At 43.4% G+C, this 8,617-nt stretch overlaps 1 pseudogene; it reads right to left on the minus strand.

Annotated features, from left to right (window-relative positions):
• Positions 1-3,261: 3,261 nt before the first annotated feature.
• Positions 3,262-3,414, minus strand: LOC146449792 (5.8S ribosomal RNA; annotated as a pseudogene).
• Positions 3,415-8,617: the final 5,203 nt, after the last annotated feature.

Consider the following 8,617-nt stretch of genomic DNA (forward strand, 5'->3'; position numbering starts at 1 on the left):
CTGTGCAACTTTTCCACGGGGGGTGGACTCTCTCTGTGATGCTCTCTTTGCTTACCTCACCGCAAGTCAATTATCCCACCCGAATGGCCCGAAGTGGCTTCGAGCAGGGAAGTCGCCCGAAGATGGGTTATCTGTGCAACTTCCCTATGGGGGGTGGACTTCCACTGTGACGCTCTCCTTGCTCACCTCACTGCAAGTCCATTATCCCACCCGAAAGGCTCGAATTGGTATTAAGCCGGGAATTCGCCCAAAGATGGGTGGGCTGTGCAACTTTTCCACGGGGGGTGGACTCTCTCTGTGATGCTCTCTTTGCTTACCTCACCGCAAGTCAATTATCCCACCCGAATGGCCCGAAGTGGCTTCGAGCAGGGAAGTTGCCCGAAGATGGGTTATCTGTGCAACTTCCCTATGGGGGGTGGACTTCCACTGTGACGCTCTCCTTGCTCACCTCACTGCAAGTCCATTATCCCACCCGAAAGGCTCGAATTGGTATTAAGCCGGGAATTCGCCCAAAGATGGGTGGGCTGTGCAATTTTTCCACGGGGGGTGGACTCTCTCTGTGATGCTCTCTTTGCTTACCTCACCGCAAGTCAATTATCCCACCCGAATGGCCCGAAGTGGCTTCGAGCAGGGAAGTCGCCCGAAGATGGGTTATCTGTGCAACTTCCCTATGGGGGGTGGACTTCCACTGTGACGCTCTCCTTGCTCACCTCACTGCAAGTCCATTATCCCACCCGAAAGGCTCGAATTGGTATTAAGCCGGGAATTCGCCCAAAGATGGGTGGGCTGTGCAACTTTTCCACGGGGGGTGGACTCTCTCTGTGATGCTCTCTTTGCTTACCTCACCGCAAGTCAATTATCCCACCCGAATGGCCCGAAGTGGCTTCGAGCAGGGAAGTTGCCCGAAGATGGGTTATCTGTGCAACTTCCCTATGGGGGGTGGACTTCCACTGTGACGCTCTCCTTGCTCACCTCACTGCAAGTCCATTATCCCACCCGAAAGGCTCGAATTGGTATTAAGCCGGGAATTCGCCCAAAGATGGGTGGGCTGTGCAATTTTTCCACGGGGGGTGGACTCTCTCTGTGATGCTCTCTTTGCTTACCTCACCGCAAGTCAATTATCCCACCCGAATGGCCCGAAGTGGCTTCGAGCAGGGAAGTCGCCCGAAGATGGGTTATCTGTGCAACTTCCCTATGGGGGGTGGACTTCCACTGTGACGCTCTCCTTGCTCACCTCACTGCAAGTCCATTATCCCACCCGAAAGGCTCGAATTGGTATTAAGCCGGGAATTCGCCCAAAGATGGGTGGGCTGTGCAACTTTTCCACGGGGGGTGGACTCTCTCTGTGATGCTCTCTTTGCTTACCTCACCGCAAGTCAATTATCCCACCCGAATGGCCCGAAGTGGCTTCGAGCAGGGAAGTTGCCCGAAGATGGGTTATCTGTGCAACTTCCCTATGGGGGGTGGACTTCCACTGTGACGCTCTCCTTGCTCACCTCACTGCAAGTCCATTATCCCACCCGAAAGGCTCGAATTGGTATTAAGCCGGGAATTCGCCCAAAGATGGGTGGGCTGTGCAATTTTTCCACGGGGGGTGGACTCTCTCTGTGATGCTCTCTTTGCTTACCTCACCGCAAGTCAATTATCCCACCCGAATGGCCCGAAGTGGCTTCGAGCAGGGAAGTCGCCCGAAGATGGGTTATCTGTGCAACTTCCCTATGGGGGGTGGACTTCCACTGTGACGCTCTCCTTGCTCACCTCACTGCAAGTCCATTATCCCACCCGAAAGGCTCGAATTGGTATTAAGCCGGGAATTCGCCCAAAGATGGGTGGGCTGTGCAACTTTTCCACGGGGGGTGGACTCTCTCTGTGATGCTCTCTTTGCTTACCTCACCGCAAGTCAATTATCCCACCCGAATGGCCCGAAGTGGCTTCGAGCAGGGAAGTCGCCCGAAGATGGGTTATCTGTGCAACTTCCCTATGGGGGGTGGACTTCCACTGTGACGCTCTCCTTGCTCACCTCACTGCAAGTCCATTATCCCACCCGAAAGGCTCGAATTGGTATTAAGCCGGGAATTCGCCCAAAGATGGGTGGGCTGTGCAACTTTTCCACGGGGGGTGGACTCTCTCTGTGATGCTCTCTTTGCTTACCTCACCGCAAGTCAATTATCCCACCCGAATGGCCCGAAGTGGCTTCGAGCAGGGAAGTTGCCCGAAGATGGGTTATCTGTGCAACTTCCCTATGGGGGGTGGACTTCCACTGTGACGCTCTCCTTGCTCACCTCACTGCAAGTCCATTATCCCACCCGAAAGGCTCGAATTGGTATTAAGCCGGGAATTCGCCCAAAGATGGGTGGGCTGTGCAATTTTTCCACGGGGGGTGGACTCTCTCTGTGATGCTCTCTTTGCTTACCTCACCGCAAGTCAATTATCCCACCCGAATGGCCCGAAGTGGCTTCGAGCAGGGAAGTCGCCCGAAGATGGGTTATCTGTGCAACTTCCCTATGGGGGGTGGACTTCCACTGTGACGCTCTCCTTGCTCACCTCACTGCAAGTCCATTATCCCACCCGAAAGGCTCGAATTGGTATTAAGCCGGGAATTCGCCCAAAGATGGGTGGGCTGTGCAACTTTTCCACGGGGGGTGGACTCTCTCTGTGATGCTCTCTTTGCTTACCTCACCGCAAGTCAATTATCCCACCCGAATGGCCCGAAGTGGCTTCGAGCAGGGAAGTTGCCCGAAGATGGGTTATCTGTGCAACTTCCCTATGGGGGGTGGACTTCCACTGTGACGCTCTCCTTGCTCACCTCACTGCAAGTCCATTATCCCACCCGAAAGGCTCGAATTGGTATTAAGCCGGGAATTCGCCCAAAGATGGGTGGGCTGTGCAATTTTTCCACGGGGGGTGGACTCTCTCTGTGATGCTCTCTTTGCTTACCTCACCGCAAGTCAATTATCCCACCCGAATGGCCCGAAGTGGCTTCGAGCAGGGAAGTCGCCCGAAGATGGGTTATCTGTGCAACTTCCCTATGGGGGGTGGACTTCCACTGTGACGCTCTCCTTGCTCACCTCACTGCAAGTCCATTATCCCACCCGAAAGGCTCGAATTGGTATTAAGCCGGGAATTCGCCCAAAGATGGGTGGGCTGTGCAACTTTTCCACGGGGGGTGGACTCTCTCTGTGATGCTCTCTTTGCTTACCTCACCGCAAGTCAATTATCCCACCCGAATGGCCCGAAGTGGCTTCGAGCAGGGAAGTCGCCCGAAGATGGGGGTTTTGTTTCTGGGAGAACCTAGAAGCGCTATTTTGCGTTTAAAATTTGGATGATTTTCTGAATTCTGCAATTAACATTACTTATTGCAGCTGGCTGCTTTCTTTATTGATGTATGAGTCAGGAGATGCACCGTTAAAAGTTTTCTCTCATTTTTTTTAACACTATTTTTGAGTCTTAGTTTGACTGAACAACGTTGCAGTCTTCAATATTTACGCGTGAAAAACACATAAGCCCTTTTTGAAATGGAGGTGGAGCGAAAGGAAGTTCACTCATTCTTAGGCGAGATGTAGTTCATTTGATGGGCGAGCTAGCGTGGTGGGTTGACTGTGGTAGACAATGAAGGTTTCTATTGCATTGTGGGTAATGGCGGACATTTTTGACGCGGAACACACAGTCCCGCGGTGAAAGAAAAATATTATAAGTCTAAAAGCAACTCTATATTTGTCGAATTCGATCACGACATAGGTTGGCAAATGGGCCACAACTTACGGTAATACCGGCTAAACTAAAGATTACCGTGGACAGGAATATTAAAGAGTTGCTGATAAACTTTCCGTCTGGATCGATCCACCAGCCATCGCCAAAACAATAGCGCCCAAAAGCGCTTTCAACGATGGAAGGATGGAAGACACGTCTCATTTCTTTGAAAGGTGCCAGTGACTTGCGGGTATCGGGACTTAATGATGTCCGTCAACCACCAGACGGCTCAAATATCGAGAATAACTACGCCACTTGAATGTAACATCAAGACTGCGAACGCTCATTAACATAAGCTTTTCTTCCCGCCATAGGACGTCACTATGGTCTGCGAAATGACTATTTCCCAGATTCTCTCGTCTTTTTATCCTTGCACAACGACAACGAAATTTATGGATTCATTCATTGTCTCTTTACATTTCCAAACGAGTAAGTTACCGTTAACATCTAGCTTGTAGTTCTGTACTAGAACAGTAACGACATTAAAACAAAGCATATAACTTTTAAAGTACCAATTGAATTTGTCATTCAATTCCATCGCTATTTCTCAATGCAATGCAATCCAGGGATGTCAAGGGAACACTGCCTGACATTTCCTAGAAATTAAACACTGCAGAAAAATTTACACTTACCTCAACCCTTTATGCCCTAGCAGTGATCAGCATCAAATGTCTCTTTGTAATGTAAGTGCTTATTCAACTCTTGAGGTGATGAGAATTTAGCATATGATCACCCAAGCTGTATTTTCTTGAGATTTTAAAAGTAATGAGACAGAAACGTTCTACTTTCTAGAGAGTGAAACTGGTTCTTCAAATTTATAGCTCACAAATTTCATATTTGAGACAAAGGATGACATATGAAACCAATAATGAGGCAAACTTAATGCCCAAATGACTACTCATGGATTGAGGTTGATGTCAAGGCAGCCATGTTGGTGTAACAGGAACAACAATTTTTTTCTCCTGAGAGTTTACTTCAATTTTTGTGTAACCAAATGTTTTTTATATGGGTACACCAACATGGCAGCAATAAAAAACAAACAAACAAACACCTATTCATTAAATAATTAAAGCAGAAATGGGAAATATTATCAATTGAGTGCCATGCATCATATGTTTTGCAATATGGAACTTACCCCATTACTGTCCCATTAGCCGTGAATAAGCATACACTATCACATCACTAAATTGCTTGAAGCGATAATTTAATTCCATTTTGTCAACAATAAAACTTTATTAAGTCAATTTTAAAAATATTAATGGCACAAACAAGATAACAATGGTTGGGAATTAGCTAACACTAGCTTTTTGTTAATGCACAACAACCTTGTGTCTAAATTATAACCCTAGTTTTTTCAACCTACTTCTCAGTGTTTGGATATCTGATGAAACATTCTTCCTCGTGTTTGATATATTACATCCAAACTTTTCCATTTTACTGGCCATGTTGACAAGAATCATCAAATTACAGCTGAAATTACTCAGTATAAAAGGGGCCTGATCTGCCCATTCTTACCTTCAGCCCTTCACCAAGGTAAACGACTAACAAACATGCATTTTTTTGAAAAACTAGTATTGACAACCTTGGCTTAGTTTTCGGTATAAACCCTGTAAAGCCAATTAAAATAAAAATCTTTATATTGCTGTTGTGATAGTAAGAAATGTGCAGAGGAGAATTGATTCAGCAAAGATACCACAACTGGATAACATCAACATCTCTAGTTCACAGCCACACAGATGTGAAAGGAAAGAGGTGCTTGCCCTTTCATAAAGGAACTATTTCTTTAAATTTTAAAACAACCTGTTCTATTCAAACTACGATTGACTAGGTTTGCCATTATGTTTACAAAGAGTATGGCTGTTATGATTATCTCTACTATAATCACTTATCAATCTGTATTCACTTTCATTGGGGTGCCTGCTTAACAATCATAATGAAAAATACAAAGTTGATATAGATCTATATCGGAAATAAACCCACTGCATAGACTGCAATTTTGCCAGATTGACAGTGCTGTGTGGAAAACCAGTAGTCAGTTCTCTCTGCTGACTTCCATTCCACCTGTTTAATTAGAATGAAAACACTATAGCCTGTATAGGCTGTAAAGTGTTTACTCTGCAGACATTTGCATGTCTGCATGACATGTTTACTGCTAATTTATTGCACAGTTGTAATTGAAATCATCAGAAAGAAAGCTGTTTTGGTTGTTATATTTTAAACCAGGTAAAGCCAGGAACTTGAGCTCATAAGCTCAATTCTTCCAGTTCTGGCTTACCTGTTATCTAGTTAAGCATGCAAATTTATCATAAATTATGTGTATGTATAAGTAAGTCTCACAATGAAAGAACATTTTCTTCCTCTACAAAACAATGTTTTCACTTCTTTAAGGGGAATAAAAATCTTTGTAAAGAGGTAATGGGCAGAATTTAGTGTGTAAGCTTCTTACATAGTTGATACAAATGCACATTAGTTACAAATTACAGTAGAAGTTATTGTATCCCTATTGACAAAGAAGCTGTTGAGTATGAATGTCTCATTAACCTTGGGAACATTATCATGCTAACAAAGATCTAGTTACACGAGAGAAGTATTCTGCTCGCTTGGTTTATAAGTAGTGATCCTTACATCCATCATGACTGATACTTGATGAACCACTCCAGTATAGTTTGTCCTCATATGAAACATTGAAATATGTTATATAAAAAACATCCAATCATACCATTTTCTAAAGAGTTCGGGTTGCATTTCCCACTTGAGTTTCACATGCCTTTAATAATAATAATAATAATAATAATAATAATAATAATAATAATAATAATAATAATAATAATAATAATAATAATAATAACCTCTAATTACCATTGGTAAGCATTTATTGCTCAGGGTGCTAGTGAGGCCTAGAATTATACTTGGCAAGCAAATAATTCAAATAGAACATAACAATTTAAATTCCCAACTAGCAGAATGTAGAGCAAGAGGCCAGACAGTCACTTGAATCACCCACCACCACATTTAAAGTGCAGCACAGTAAGTACAGAGGCAGCATGCCTAAGTGGTCTCACTATACTTAAACATATTTAAAGATGACACTAACATAAATAATGTTAACAAAGGGGCTTGTGCTTGTTGATGCTGTCTGAAACTATTAAATTTTATTGTCTATTAAATTATATTGTATTATATCTCTATTCAGGGTTCCACTGTCATTTCAACATTCTCTACAATAAATCCAATAAACCTTGTCAAGAACATCTGTTTTTGCCATTAAATTATTGAAAATCATAGGAATCAAATATACATTCAGATAAATTGAAAAAGACAGTACTTTTCAGTGCTTTCAAATAAGAACTGGACATAAATTATTTACTCTTAGAGAAAATGAATTTACTTCTGCAAATGACGGCTTCTAAGGAATCAATAAAATAGACATTTGTCACATGGACAGGTCTACTGTCAACCTACTGACTACAAGAGTAATGTAAAGACCTTCAAACAACATTTGGCACTGTATCCTAATGAAGCAAACATCAGATGTACGTAAGTTTAAAATGAAGCCAACTACTCGCAGAACTGAAAAATATTTATAAGTAAGTACACTTTGATTATCTGGGAATACTGTTTGTTGTGACATGATATTTCTACAGCCTCCACACGTCATCATTACAATCAAATAAATTGTGAGTCATTGCTGGATGGTATTAGGTCATGGATTAAATAACAAAGTCAAAATGTTACTTAAGAAGTGATGTCACTGGCTGTGAAAGGTGTAAAACTGTATTTTTGCATTTGGACCTGTTAGTCAATCGTTTGTCTATTGTTAGCAAAATAAGGTTTTGTATATTTTCTCTGCCTTGTCCTAAATTCATTGATTTATGCCAGTCTAACCGATGAAGTAGCATGACAGTCACTGGATTTTATATTGTTAACTGCTTCCTGTCCGTCTGTAAGTTTGCCTCTGTCTTAAGGTGTCTCCAGAGGTGTCTCGTGTTCAAGCGATGTAGTGCATCCAGTTTTTGGCTTACTTTGCTGACTTTTTTGCGCCAATTTTGTGCAAATCAATCCATTAGTGCAGTAAAAATCCCTAAGCTCAACCGTCCGTTTGCTGTAAACACAGTCCATGACTATATCTAGAGGACTTGCCAAATTAGGTTTTTTGTTACCTGTCTCTTAACAGTGAAAACGATGTTAGGATGGTAACTGTTTAGATGCTCAAGCAGATCATCAGTCTTTCCTTTTTTCCTTTTGGAGACAATCATGAACATACCGGTTGTAAAAAGGTGGGTTATAGGGTCGAACAACGCCCGACTCTAGTTTGGCCATGAAAATATTTGCGCGGACTGGGGATAAAGGGTTTCTCATACCGCATCCGTCAATTAGTTTGTAGAGGTGACAGTTGAAACTGAACACTGTGTTTTTGGTGACACTACAGAGAAGGCACCAAAGAGAAGTTTAGATTTGAGTTGAGGTAGTTTGCTTTGCGTGTAAATTTCTTTGATGTAGTCAATGGTGTCATCAAGAGGTACCTCAGTGAAAAGTGAGGAAACGTCGTATGAGACTAGGACTTCGTCACCATCGAGGGTTCTGTTGTTTAGACGGTTGGCAAAGTCCGTGGTGGTTTTGATGCTGTGTTCGTTCTCAGTAAGAGGGAGTAAGAAGGAGGCCAGGTACCTGGCTGTTTCGTAGTAAAAGGTGTCGCAAGTGCTGACTATCGGACGGAGTTTGAGATTTTCTTCGGTGATTTCACCGGGATTGTTGAATTTGTGAGTCTTGGCTGTCCCATACAGGAGAGCGGGCTGGTTAGAGGTCGGTTTGATCTTTTCCAGAGGCAAATTCTAAATGCGGGATACCCCAAGCGTTTTATTTCTTA

The sequence above is a fragment of the Pavona decussata genome, unplaced genomic scaffold, assembly GCF_977016875.1.
Source record: "Pavona decussata unplaced genomic scaffold, jaPavDecu1.1 SCAFFOLD_583, whole genome shotgun sequence".
NCBI lineage: Eukaryota > Metazoa > Cnidaria > Anthozoa > Scleractinia > Agariciidae > Pavona > Pavona decussata.